This window comes from Hemitrygon akajei, chromosome 18, assembly GCF_048418815.1.
Source record: "Hemitrygon akajei chromosome 18, sHemAka1.3, whole genome shotgun sequence".
NCBI classification, from domain to species: domain Eukaryota; kingdom Metazoa; phylum Chordata; class Chondrichthyes; order Myliobatiformes; family Dasyatidae; genus Hemitrygon; species Hemitrygon akajei.
In genome coordinates this window covers 25,864,717-25,879,479 of record NC_133141.1, presented here as the reverse complement: position 1 = coordinate 25,879,479, position 14,763 = coordinate 25,864,717, and the positions used below count along the sequence as shown (strand labels likewise).

Here is a 14,763-nt window from a genome sequence, read left to right as displayed (position 1 = left end):
AAGGTGTCACTGTTTCTGGGGATTAGTCAGTCCTGGCTGCCTTTCAACATGATTGATATCACCGTTAACACCGCCCACTGGGTTGGCTGCCTGTGCAGCACAAACTTGTGTCATTTCACTTTGCAATTCTGATTAAGGCTCTTGACTATCGAGATACTTTGCACGCTGTCTTTTCATCCATTCTGTTAATAGAGAGATATGCTTTCTGCTGATCTATTGTCCTTTCCATACTGCTCTTTGAGCATATTGTATCTTTTTTCTTTTTCATCCTAGTGGTCACCTACTTGCCGGCGCAGTTCACAGGCTTTATCTCTAACTCACCGCATTCACAGACTTGCAACTCAATATGCTGACGCCTTCGTAGCTTTGCTAGTGTCAAGCTGTTTTCTTAGTCCCCAACCACAGCCTTTTGATTTTACAGCATATCGCATTAACATCACTTATAATCCAGTCCTCACTACACTTAGCATCAATAGCACATTCCCTCTGTACTTCTTTACGTCAAAAATCTCACAAAACCCACAGTCCTGTTGTGACTATAATGTCAGGTTACAACCAAACAAATTTCTACCCGATATCTTAAAACTTTTGTCGTCCTCTTGTCCGACAACTCACACAACCTCATTGTGACTATGATATCAGACTCTGGGTTTCCAACAATTTATACCGGTCCCATACAGGTTGTACAACCACGAAAAATCCGCCACAAATAAAATAGATTCCACTCACTCTTAAACTCCCTTTAACCAATGTGCTGAAGATATTTATTCTCAGACAATGAAAGAATGGAGGAATGCGTTACCTCTCAGCTGCACAGTTAAAACCTCCTTCCTATAGTCCAATTTTTTCTTCAAGTAGTCATCCTGCATTCGAGCACCTATTTGTTGGATCTCTGTTTAATTTCTAATCCTTAGGATTCTTGCAGGTGTCAGGAATGACAAGCAGTCTTAATTCTATTTTTTGTTTATATTAGAGGGCAAATAAACATACAAATACTAAACAAACTAAATAAAGAACTGAGAAACAATGCTCAGAGGTAAATAAATGGCAAAGAATGTGAAGACAAAAAGAATAAAGATAGCGCCTCTGAAACATCCATCACTTTTATCGTTGAGAAAAGAAATTCCTTTCCTAGAAATAAACCACTTAAAGGGCTACATAATGAAAACAATTGATCATGTGGGTAGTGTGCTAATCCTTAGCCAATGAAAAATGAGAATGGTTGTAAACTGTTAGTTTAACTGCTGTACCTTTTTATGTCAGTAAGTGGGAACAAACCACCACGTACTGTGAAAAATACACGAGTTTGTTAAAAAATACAAACTTATAAAAAAGTATAATAAACAAACAGCAGTTTCCAACATCAGGAATCAAAAGTTTGAGCATGATGCAACTAATGTCCTGAGCTGTGCATATTTCAATGCAAGAAGTATCGTAGGAAAGGTGTATGAGCTCAGGACATGGATCAACAAATGGAATTATGACATTGTAGCCATTAGTGAGACTTGGTTGCAGGAGGGGCAGGACTGGCAGCTCATTATTCTAGTGTTCCATTGTTTCACATGCAACAGAGAAGGAGGGCTGGCGTTACTAGTCAGGGAAAATGTCACTGCAGTGCTCCGTCAGGATAGACTGGAGAACTCAACTAGTGAGGCGTTATCAGTGGAACTGGGAATTAAGAAATGTGCAACCACATTAATGGGGCTATATTACAGACCACCCAACAGTCCACGGGTCTTAGGGGAACAAATTTGTGGAGAAATCGCAGACTGCCGCAAGAAACATAAGTTTGTTATGGTAGGTGATTTTAACTTTCCACATATTGACTGGAAATCCCACACTGTAAAAGGACCAGATGGGATAAAGTTTGTCAAACGTGTTCAGGAAAATTTCCTTAATCAGTACATAGAAGTCAAAATGGCAGAGCGTGTGATACTGGATCTGCAATTAGGGAATGAGGCAGGGCAGGTGACAGAAGCTTGTGTAGGGGACCACTTTGTACCTAGTGACCATAATGCCATCAGTTTCAAAGCAAATATGCAAAAAGATAGGTCTGGTCTGCTGGTTGAGATTCTAAACTGGACAAAGGTCAATGTTGATGATATCAGAAAGGATCTGGCAAGTGTGGATTGGGACAGGCTGCTTTCGGGCAAAGTTTAGTGGGAGACCTCCAAAGTTGAAATTTCAAGGGTACAAAGCTTGTATGTGCCTGTCAGAATCAAGGGTAAAGATAGCAGATTTAGAGAATCTTAGTTTTCAAGAGATATTGAAGCTCTAGTTAAGAAATAAAAAAGGCTGTGCCAGTATAGACAGGGATGGAATATGGAACCTCGAGAGAGATGGAAACTCTGCATAAGTGGGGGAATTCAGTCGTTAAGGTAGGAGTTCACCACCTCACAAACTACCAACCCACCCCGTCACACACTCCTTGCCCACCTGCAGAAGGGTCTGTGGATCTCACATCAGCCTCATCAGTCACCTCAGGGCCCACAGAACCAGGGTGGACGCAACTCATCCTCCACTCCCAGGAGGAGAAGGAAAAGATCTGATAATAATTAGCACATTATCTGAACCTCACAAAAACAATTTTAGTTATGCAGCACCTTAACACAGTCAAAGCCCCGGAAGGCTCCTAATGAAAGTTTTTTGTTTATTGCGGAAGACTTGTCGCACGTAAACCTGGGAATACAAATATTTGATTGTGAACTGTGATGTACTTTATTCAGTTTGCTTTGGCTTATAATTCAGGATAATCGTGTGCTACTCTGCCCAAGCTTGTTCTCCAGCTCTCTCCTGTATTCCTCTTTAGCCAGCTCGATCTTCTCCTTTAGCTCCCTCTGTGTATGTTTCAATTCTTCCCTGTCTCCTGATCTAAAAGCTCTCTTTCTTGTGGTTGAGAAAAGCCTTTAGATCACTGGAGACCCATGTTGTTAGGGAAGCAGCGAACAGCCCTTGACGGTATTACAGTGTCCACAACAGAAGTTGATGCAATCAGTAAGTCAGTAATGTCCTCCCCATTTGGTTCACAAAGCACATTCCAGTCAGCAACCTCAAAGCAGTCCTTCAAGGCCTCGATGGCCTCTGGACACCATTTCTTTACTATCCTGGTGGTAGCTAGCTGTTGCTGTACTTTGGGCTTATACGAGGACATGAGGTGATCCAGGTTGCAATCTGATCTTCCAAGTGGAGGGAGAGCTGTGGAGCTGTGTGCATCTTCAACGTCTGCATACAAGTGATCCAGCGTCTTATTTTCTCTTGTATGACACTTAACAAACTGATCGAAGGTGGATAGGGTTGTTGAGAGAAAAACATGGTTGAAGTCTCCCGCTACTGCAATGAACACATTGGGGTGTTGAGTCTGGAGTCTCGCGATGGTAGTGTGTATGACATCACACACAGCATCAGGACTGCGTCGGGAAAGCAGAGTGTGGACAACGAGCAATATGGCGCGGCTGAACTCACGTGGTAGATGAAATGGATGCCATCTCACAGCAAGCAGTTCGATGTCCAGACTGCAGATTCACTCTTTCACAGAAATGTGACCGGGGTTCCACCATCTGTTGTCACAAGCACAGCAAGCCCACCACCCTTCTTCTTACCGTACTGTGGGTTAACTCCTAGCATTGTAAACCCATTCACAGTAGTGTTGGAATCCGGGATTTACTCGTGTAATCATGTCTACATGAAACACTTAACACTGCATTCCTGATGTTCATTCTGTGTCCTCGTGAATACTGCTAGTTTCTTCATTAAACTTGCCAACAAACTTACATTCCCTATGATGTTAGATGGGAGATATGGTTTATATCCCTGCCTCTTGTTGTGCCACTTTTTGCCCGACCTGCAGCCTCGGTATCTCCGTCTCAGCTCGTCAGGAATATCGAGCTTCTGCTGGGCAAACAAAGGCTGCTTCCCAGCTGCTAGTAGCTGCTCCCTCATATATAAAATTTTGCCTCCGCTACTGTAGTCAAAGCACTCAATAGAATAAAGTATCTCAAGAGCCAGAAGGATGGTGAAAACGTTCTTAACAAATTACGTGCATTGTTATTTCACAGTATTGCTATCCCATGCAAAAACAAATGAAAAGAACACACTAATTAATGTTAAGACAAACACACAGAGCTACTGTAATGTGCTGCCATTCAATAGCACTGGATTTCAGAAGTAAGGTTCAATGCATCACAATGTACTCAACTTCGGACAAATATCTAGCCTCTGTACTCATCTCTATACTTCTTAACTCTCAAGCATGCAGATACAGCACCTTTAAGCAGACGAAGGTACAGCTGAAAGAGAAGGAGGAGGGAGGACTCCAAGCCAGACTAAAACACCAGGGCATGAAACTTTTTCAATCCAGTATCTTGCTAGAAAATGTAATCACTGGAGAACAAGACTGAAGACCTACAGGCAAGACACTCCATTACAAGCATGATTGCATTGTTTGAGTATGTAACAAAACACATTGATGAAGGTAGAGCCGTAGACGTAGTGTATATGGATTTCAGCGAGGCATTTGATAAGGTACCCCATGCAAAGCTCATTCAGAAAGTAAGGAGGCATGGGATCCAAGGAGACCTTGCTTTGTGGATCCAGAATTGGCTTGCCCACAGAAGGCAAAGAGTGGTTGTAGACGGGTCATATTCTGCATGGAGGACGGTGATCAGTGTTGTTCTGCAGGGACCTGTTCTGGGAACCCTCCTCTTTGTGATTTTTATAAATGACCTGGATGAAGAAGTAGAAGGGTGGGTTAGTAAGTTTGAGGATGATACAAAAGTTGGAGGTATTGTGGATAGTGTGGAGGGCTGTCAGAGGTTACAGCGGGACATTGATAGCATGCAGAACTGAGCTGAGAAGTGGCAGATGGAGTTCAACCCAGATAAGTGTGAAGTGGTTCATTTCGGTAGGTCGAATATGAAGACAGAATATAATATTAATGGTAAGACTCTTGGCGGTGTGGAGGATCAGCGAGATCTTGGAATCTATAGGACACTCAAAGTTGCTGCACAGGTTGACAGTGTTGTTAAGAATGTATATGGTGTGTTGGCCTTCATTAACCATGTGATTGAGTTCCAGACCCATGAGATAATGTTACAGCTATATAAGACCTTAGTTAGACCCCACTTGGAGTGCTGTGTTCAGTTCTGGTCACTTTATGGCAGGAAGGATGTGGATACTCTAGAAAGAGTGCAGAAGAGATTTACAAGGATGTTGCCTGGATCGGAGGTGCCTTCCTGGATGCCTTATGATTATAGGTTGAGTGAACTTGGTCTTTTCTCCTTGGAGCGACGGAGGATGAGAGGTGACCTGATAGAGGTGTATAAGATGATGAGAGGCATTGATCGTGTGGATAGCCAGAGGCTTTTTCCAGGGCTGAAATGGCTAACATGAGGGGGCATAGACAGACAGACATACTTTATTGATCCCGAGGGGAAATTGGGTTTCGTTACAGCCGCACCAACCAAGAATAGTGAAGAAATATAGCAATATAAAACCATAAATAATTAAATAATAATAAGTTAATCATGCCAAGTGGAAATAAGTCCAGAACCAGCCTATTGGCTCAGGGTGTCTGACACTCCGAGGGAGGAGTTGTAAAGTTTGATGGCCACAGGCAGGAATGACTTCCTATAATGCTCAGTGTTACATCTCGGTGGAATGAGTCTCTGGCTGAATGTACTCCTGTGCCTAGCCAGTACATTATGGAGTGGATGGGAGTCATTGTCCAAGATGGCATGCAACTTGGACAGCATCCTCTTTTCAGACACCACCGTCAGAGAGTCCAGTTCCACCCCCACAACATCACTGGCCTTACAAATGAGTTTGTTGATTCTGTTGGTGTCTGCTACCCTCAGCCTGCTGCCCCAGCACACAACAGCAAACATGATAGCACTGGCCACCACAGCCTCGTAGAACATCCTCAGCATCTTCCGGCAGATGTTAAAGGACCTCAGTCTCCTCAGGAAATAGAGATGGCTTTGACCCTTGTAGACAGCCTCAGTGTTCTTTGACCAGTCCAGTTTATTGTCAATTTGTATCCCCAGGTATCTGCAATCCTCCACCATGTCCACACTGACCCCTTGGATGGAAACAGGGGTCACTGGTGCCTTAGCCCTCCTCAGGTCCACCACCAGCTCCTTAGTCTTTTTCACATTAAACTACAGATGATTCTGCTCGCACCATGTGACAAAGTTTCCCACCGTAGCCCTGTACTCAGCCTCATCTCCCTTGCTGATGCATCCAACTATGACTGAGTCATCAGAAAACTTCTGAAGATGGCAAGACTCTGTGCAGTAGTTGAAGTCCAAGGTGTAGATGGTGAAGATAGTTTTAAGGTGCTTGGAAATAGATACAAGGGGGATGGCAGAGGTAAGTTTTTCACACAGAGAGTGGTGGGTGCGTGGAATGCCAGTGAAGGTGGTAGAGACGGATACAATAGGGTCTTTTAAGAGATTCTTAGATAGGTACATGGAATGCAGTAGGGTAATTCTAGGCAGCTTCTAGAGTAGTTTACCTGGTTGCACACAAGATTGTGAGCTGAAGGGCCTGTAATGTGCTGTAGATTTCTATGTTTCAAGTTTATTGTCGTATGCACAAGAACATGTTTGCACAATGCAACTCTGATGGATATTCACTTCCTGACTTCTGCTTGTTAAGCTTGCTTTCTAAAGCACAGCAGCTGTCATTTGAAAAATCACAAACAATGATAAGTACGCTTTCAACTAACAGTTTGTTTAACATCTGGTCATAAAAGGAATCTTCAGTTCTTAACATATAAATGGAAAGCAGTAATCAGCTTGAATTTAAAACCAAGTATTGTTTATAGAGCAGCTTTACCAACTTTTTAACATTGTCAATCTTCTATATATATATGGCTCATAAGATTTTATATACTTTGTAAATGTATTGTTCATTGCTAATGACGACATTATACTATCGTGGTTTACATCTTTAACTTTTAAAACCTTCTATGTTACTATATTTTGTGTGTAATGTTTTACAATGGTAGAATATTTACGAGGAGGAGAAAGATAGCTATGCTTGAGGAATGATAACCATTTTATTTCTTCTATTTTGATTTCTTCAGAAATGAGGTCAACAAAGTGTCATCTTTTTACAAGGTAGAACTATTTGAATGTGATTTACCTACTGTTTGGACATTAAGTTTTGCATACTGTATGTGGTACTCCTACAATGCAACAAGTTGGAGCACTAAAATGTTTGTGTTATATTTAATATTACTAGAATAATTTGTATATTTGTTTGATAAAATCCCATGGGTTGACAGAACAGGCTGAGTAGCCTTGCTCAGTTAAAATTTTCTGGGAAAGCACAAACATTGGGAAGATGTGTCAAGCCTAACCATTAACAAAGTAAAGGGGGGGGGGGAGCTGAACAATTAAACCCAGAGTCCAGAATCACCAAAAAGGGAAGAGACGTATGTAGGTGGCATGGTTGATTTTACAACATTAAGTTACCAAATACCAATGGGTGTTCACTTTCATGGGAGGGACATAACCAACTCTTATGTTGTGAAATTTTTTTCTGGAAGCTTAGAATTAAAGGTATATACAGAATTCTTAACAGGAGAATTGTATTCTTGCTTACTTTTGTAAATGTTTCTTTTTTATGTATATTATTATATTGTGAAATCATGTAATTGATGGATATAACTTTCTATAAAATCTGAGATCACTAATCCTTCAGCAAACGAAGACAGCAATACATGATCAGAAACTTGTTTACAAGACTTGCTTTCAGAAAACCAGAGTAAAGTCATGCATCACATCAAAAGCAATGTGAACACTCTTGTGAAAGAGATGAACTACCCCCATCTTAGTGAAAGGCATTGCCAGCTGACCTATGAACTAATGGCGACAGGGACGGTAATTCAAACTTGCATCAAGGAAGTGGCAAGAACTGTTTGTGGGGAAGTTCTTTAAGATGGATTTATAATATGGATATTAATGCATCATTGTTGCCTGTTTGTGAAAAATTATAATGTTGACATTCGTTTGAGGTTTGGAAAATGTGTGCAGCTGAGATTGAGGAAGTGGATACTCTAAACACACAGAAACACCATACATTGGAGTGAAGTAAGCCCTCTCTCACACCCGTAACCTACTGGAATGATTGGAGGGGCGATAGTCTATTCCCAGGAGGAACCTTGGGAGGAGTCTTGATCTCAATACTGATATCGGTCAGAAGAACTTGGGTTAGAAATCTTAGATTAGCAAGAGGGGCTTGTGATGGAAGTTAAAACAAAGTATTGTAGAACAGCTTCACCACAAACTCGGTTTCTAGCACAGGTGCTCTGTCTGTGAGAAAGTTGATACTAGTCACTGCACCTGCTTCATTGCTTATCAAGAGTAGAATAGAAGACAATGGGTTGTTTAATTTAGGCTGTTTCAAATACACAAGTTGATACTTAAGTTGTTTAGTTCAAGAAAGCTTGCAGAATAATATCATTTAACATATCAATAACTGATGTGTTTATAGTTGGAAGAGTTATATGTACTCAGAAGTTAGCTTTACAGCATTAATTGTAGAACTACTGTATGTCTCCAAAAATGCTTTTAGACCATTTGTGTTAAAAGGATATCTGAGGAACTATCACATGCTATCACAAGTGGCTGGAAAGGGTATAAGTATAGAGAGCAGTTCAGGCCTATTAGGAATGAGGTAAAGAACATCAAGAAGAAACCTGAAGGAAACATGGGGTGAATGAGAAACTATTCCTCTAGCTTCAGTTTCTGCAATGGAAGACTTGTTTGCAACTTGTTGGTATGCCTTTTTAGTTTATAGGAGTTGTGCCTGTGTTTTGGAAATAATTTATGTTTGTCTTTGGAAATGCTCTATGTTTTTGAAATTGTTTAAGATAGAAATCCTCTGTGAGTTTTAAATGTGTTTTAAGAATGCTGTTTGGATTCAATCATGCATCACTCAAGATCAATGAACTGTGTTTTAACTAATTTGTTAACTTCAAGTATTTTCTCCTTGGTAGGGAGAGGGGACCCACCACTAGAATAATGGGTATTGGCAGCTAAGATCACTGTGGAGAATAAACAGGAAAATAAACTAGTCTTTGAAGATTGGGTAGCTACAGTCTAATCTCCCTTTAGTGAGACTACTCTTGGCTATTTATATCTGAAGGGGCTTAAAATCTCTGTAAGTTTTGAACTTTGCGGTCAGCAATACCATCACACAATGAAAAACATACTTGCAGCAACATCACAGGCATGTAGCATCGTATAAGCAGCATTTACAAGAAAACATAAATTAAACAAAAATAATACAAGAAGGAATACAATTAGACAAAAAAGTCCATTGTAATGCAAAGTGGTCAAAGTGGCCATTGTGTTTCAGTAGTGATTAGGGTTGAAAGATGATTGTTATGGTGGAAAGCTGTGGACTGCAGAAAAAGAGCAATGGGCAGAGAAATGGCTAACGGAATTTAATCAGGAATAGGGTGAAAATTCAACCTTTTTGGACAAATTTAAGAGTTTTATTGGAACAAATTATTGGAACACAACTTCCACATAATCCAATATTATTTTTACTGGGTGATATTGAAGGGATAAAACCGAAACCCAAATTGAATAAGTATCAGAAAGAATTTATAAAAATTGCATTGGCAGTAGCCAAAAAAGCTATTGCAGTTACCTGGAAATCGGATACATATTTAAGTATAGATTGTTGGAAGAAAGAAATTTATGGCTGTATTCCACTTGAAAAAATTACTTATAATTTAAGAGATAAATATGAAACATTTTTGAAAATTTGGCGCCCTTATTTACAAAAGACAGGATTAAATATATAGCTGCTCTGAAGATGAAATAATTGGTTACTTGGGGAAAGAAATAATTATATATACTAAAGTTATTATGAACTCCGTGGAGCATGTGGGGATCTTCCAATATCCAGGCATTCCTTTTTTTTTCTTTCTTTCTTCTTTTTTTTTCTATAGGGATGTTAGGGGGGAGGGGTTAAGGGAGGGGGAAGGGTAATAAACTTTTTTTTTCACATTCTTTCATTCTGTAATTATCTGAAAATGCAATAAAAAAAGTTTTTTTAAAAAAAGGAATAGGGTGTGGTGATGTATCTGGGGAGGAGCAACAGGGCAAAGATATGCACAATAAATGGAGGATAATGAGACTTTGTACATAAGAGATGAATTTGTCCACAAATTAGTAGAGGACAGGTTAATAAAGGAATTTTAAAAAACAGTCCTGCTGAAGTGTCTCGGCCCAAAACATCAACTATTTATTCCTCTCCGTAGATGCTGCCTGACCCAGCTGAGCTCCTCCAGCATATTTTGTGTGTTATGCAAGATTCAAGATTGTCTATTGTCATTCTTCAGTACACAAGTGTATATCCAGTAAGTCCTCAGTATTCACGAGGAGCCGGGGCACCAATAGCAAGAATACATGGACCTCTAAAGCCATTGTCAATGACACTGATGCAGTAATGACACACAGCAGTCAAACTCCTCCATGGGTACAACAACTTCCACGTATCCAAGTTTCAAACCACACGGAAGCACTGGACCCTGGCTCCGGCCAAAACCTGTGCATGTTCCCAGTTCCTAGCATTTCCAATCCTGATCCCACACCCAACCGCAACCCTGATTCTGATTCTGAATTCTAGCTGCAGACCAACTATTGATACTTGCTACCACAAGACGTCAAATGTCATTCATCTTAGAGCTGAGCAGATGGGAGGAAGAAGAAGAGAGAATTCAACAGTGAGTCCAGAAGGCTGCAGCATGCCCAGGTAGATGGTGAGCTGCTGTTTCTTGAACTTGGGTTGTAACAGTACAGGAGGTCACAGGCTGATGGTTCAGAGTGGGAGTGGGATGGGGAATTGAAGTGGCATATAACAGGACTCAAGGTCAGTCGTGCGGGCTGTATTGTGACTTAACTCATTCAAGTTCCCATCACGCACAGCTGATCAGTGTTGCTTAAGAAGTTTAGACTGAGAACTCAACAAGCTAGGTCCAAACAGCTCCATTTGCTACTTGGATGACAGAAGACAAAGACTGGGGCAGCCAGTAGATCCTGGTATCTTCCGTCTGTTCCAACTGCAGCAGAGCTGGCCTGTGAGTGTACTGTTGTGGAGGAGGAGCAGGAAGTGGATCAACAGCAAAGTTCAAAGGGGAAAGGAAAAGAAAGAACACAAACACGAGGAAATCTGCAGATGCTGGAAATTCAAGCAACACACACAAAATGCTGGTGGAACGCAGCAGGCCAGGCAGCACCTATAGGAAGAAGCACAGTAGATGTTTCGGGCCGAGACCCTTTGTCAGGACTAACTGAAAGGAAAGATAGTATGAGATTTGAAAGTGGGAGGGGGAAATCCGAATTGATAGGAGAAGACAGGAGGGGGTGGGTTGAAGCTAAGAGCTGGGAAGTTGATTGGCAAAAGGGATACAGAGCTGGAGAAAGGAAAGGATCATGGGATGGGAGGGAGGCCTAGGGAGAAAGAAAGGGGGAGGGGAGCACCAGAGGGAGATGGAGAGCAGGCAAGGAGTGATTGTGAGAGGGTCAGAGAGAGAAAAAAGGAGGAGGGGGAAATAATAGATAGATAGATAAATAAATAAGAGCTGGGGTAAGAAGGGGAGGAGGGGCATTAACGGAAGTTAGAGAAATCAATGTTCATGCCATCAGGTTGGAGGCTACCCAGCCGGAATATAAGGTGTTGTTCCTCCAACCTGAGTGAACCAGGCCACTGTCTCCCACACCATCACCAACCTTATCAGCTCTGGGGATCTCCCATCTACGGCCACCAACCTCATAGTTCCCACACCCCGCACTTCCCGTTTCTACCTCTTACCCAAGATCCACAAACCTGCCCGTCCAGGTAGACCCATTGTCTCAGCTTGCTCCTGCCCCACTGAACTCATTTCTGCATACCTTGACACTGTTTTATCCCCCTTTGTTCAATCCCTTCCCAGCTATGTTCGTGACACTTCTCACGCTTTGCATTTTTTCAATGATTTTAAGTTCCCTGGCCCCCACCGCCTTATTTTCACCATGGATGTCCAGTCCCTATATACCTCCATCCCCCACCGAGATGGTCTCAAAGCTCTTCGCTTCTTTTTGGATTCCAGACCTAACCAATTCCCCTCTACCACCACTCTCCTCCATCTAGTGGAATTAGTCCTTACTCTCAATAATTTCTCCTTTGGCTCCTTCCACTTCCTCCAAACCAAGGGTGTAGCCATGGGCACCCGTATGGGTCCCAGTTATGCCTGCCTTTTTGTTGGCTTTGTGCAACAGTCCATGTTCCAAGTCTATACGGGTATCCACCCCCCTCTTTTCCTTCGCTACATTGACGACTGCATTGGCGCTGCCTCCTGTACACATGCTGAGCTCGTTGACTTCATTAACTTTGCCTCCAACTTTCACCCTGCCCTCAAATTTACCTGGTCCATTTCCGACACCTCCCTCCCCTTCCTTGATCCCTCTGTCTCTATCTCTGGAGACAGCCTATCTACTGATGTCTGCTATAAGCCCACGGACTCTCAGAGCTAACTGGACTATTCCTCTTCCCACTCTGTCTCTTGCAAAAATGCCATCCCCTTCTTGCAATTCCTCCATCTCCGCTGCATCTGCTCTCAGGATGAGGCTTTTCATTCCAGGACGAAGGAGATGTCTTCCTTTTTTAAACAAAGGGGCTTCCCTTCGTCCACCATCAACTCTGCTCTCAAACACATCTGTCCCATTTCCCGCACATCTGCTCTCACCCCATCCGCCCGCCACCCCACTCGGGATAGGGTTTCCCTTGTCCTCACCTACCACCCCATCAGCCTCCAGGTCCAACGTATAATTCTCCATAACTTCTGCCACCTCCAAAGGGATCCCACTACCAAGCTCATCTTTCCCTCCCCTCTTTCTGCCTTCCACAGGGATCGCTCCTTATGTGACTCCCGTGTCCATTCGATCCCCCCCCCATCCCTTCCCACCGATCTCCCTCCCGGCACTTATCCTTGTAAGCGGAACAAGTGCTACACCTGCCCTTACACTTCCTCCCTCACCACCATTCAGGGCCCCAGACAGTCCTTCCAGGTGAGGCGACACTTCACCTGTGAGTCGGCTGGTGTGGTATACTGCGTCTGGTGCTCCCGGTGTGGCCTTTTATATATTGGTGAGACCCGACGCAGACTGGGAGACCGTTTCGCTGAACACCTACGCTCGGTCCGCCAGAAAAAGCAGGATCTCCCAGTGGCCACACATTTTAATTCCACGTCCCATTCCCATTCTGATATGTCTATCCAAGGCCTCCTCTACTGTCAAGATGAAGCCACACTCAGGTTGGAGCAACAACACCTTATATTCCGTCTGAGTAACCTCCAACCTGATGGCATGAACATTGACTTCTCTAACTTCCATTAATGCCCCTCCTCCCCTTTTTACCCCATCCTTTATTTATTTATTATTTCCCCCTCCCCTTTATTATTCTCTCTTTTCTCTCTCTGCCCCTCTCACAATCACTCCTCGCTTGCTCTCCATCTCCCTCTGGTGCTCCCCTCCCCCTTTCTTTCTCCCTAGGCCTCCCGTCCCATGATTCTTTCCCTTCTCCAGCTCTGTATCCCTTTTGCCAATCAACTTCCCAGCTCTCAGCTTCACCCCACCCCCTCCAGTCTTCTCCTATCATTTCGGATTTCCCGCTCCCCCTCCTACTTTCAAAGCTCTTACTATCTTTTCTTTCAGTTAGTCCTGACGAAGGGACTCAGCCCAAAACGTCAACTGTACTTCTTCCTATAGATGCTGCCTGGCCTGCTGTGTTCCACCAAGAAAAGAAAGAAACATAGTTCAGAACCTGGAAAAGAAGTTGACATGGGAGACAGTACAGGAATGGAGGCAAGAAAACAGTTTAGATCAAAGGCCAGCTGAGGACCGCTGCTGTTGAGTTCACACCATTTACAAATGAGCTCAACACACTATAATTGAGTGTGTTGTAGATTTTAATTAGATGGTAGTGCTAAAGTTTATGTAAAGTCTGCATTGAATGCAAGTGCTATCGAGGAAACATGGAGCTGCAGCCAGTGAAACAATGTGTTCAGGGTTCTGGGGATAATTATGGCGATGTGACAGTCAGAGTGCGGGATTCCACACTGTCTGTGGGTGAGACCAACTCGCAGCACCCATGCATAAGGAGCCACCTCAGAGATGCTCAGCACAGCTCTTAGTGAAGAGCTTTGTGGACAAGAAGATCAAAGGCATGAGTGCATTTATGATTGAGTATTTATAGCTCTGTTAATAATTATCTAATTATATAAACAGTTAAAAGACTACAAGATTGCTCTCCCATTCAATACAACACCAGCCGATCTTTTACCTCAGCACCACCATCCTGCATTAACCCCATATTCATTGATTTACTCTACACCTGAAAATCTATCATTTTTTTCCCTGAAGAATTGAAGGTATTGAGCATTGGAGTCAGAAAGCTGTGCGGCAGCCATTTAAAACTTTGATTAGGCCATACTTGAAGCATTTTGTGCAGTTCTGGTTGCCCCCATTACGGGAAGGATGTGGAGACTTTATAGCGAGTACAGAAGAGGTTTACCAAGATGTTATCCGTATTAGAAAGTATTAGCTATGAGGAGAGATTGGACAAATTGTTTTCTCCGTTGCAGTGGAAACTGAGGGGAGAACTGATAGAAGGATATAAAATTACAAGAGACACAGATAGTGCAGACAGTCAGAATCTGTTTCCCTAGGTAGAAATGTTAAGTACTAGAAGACATGCATGTAAGGTGAG

General features: G+C 42.6%; 1 protein-coding gene across 6 annotated transcripts in view; it reads right to left on the bottom strand.

Annotated features, from left to right (window-relative positions):
- The window catches only part of b4galnt1b (beta-1,4-N-acetyl-galactosaminyl transferase 1b), a 129,351-nt gene that overhangs the window by 97,448 nt on the left and 17,140 nt on the right, over positions 1-14,763 (bottom strand). The window contains exon 1 of one of the 6 annotated variants that reach the window (XM_073071143.1): positions 803-1,101. The exons of the other annotated variants lie outside the window; for them this stretch is intronic. The gene's annotated coding sequence lies outside the window, so the exon portion shown is untranslated. Of the gene's footprint in view, positions 1-802; positions 1,102-14,763 lie in introns of those variants that run through there. 6 annotated transcript variants of the gene reach the window in all.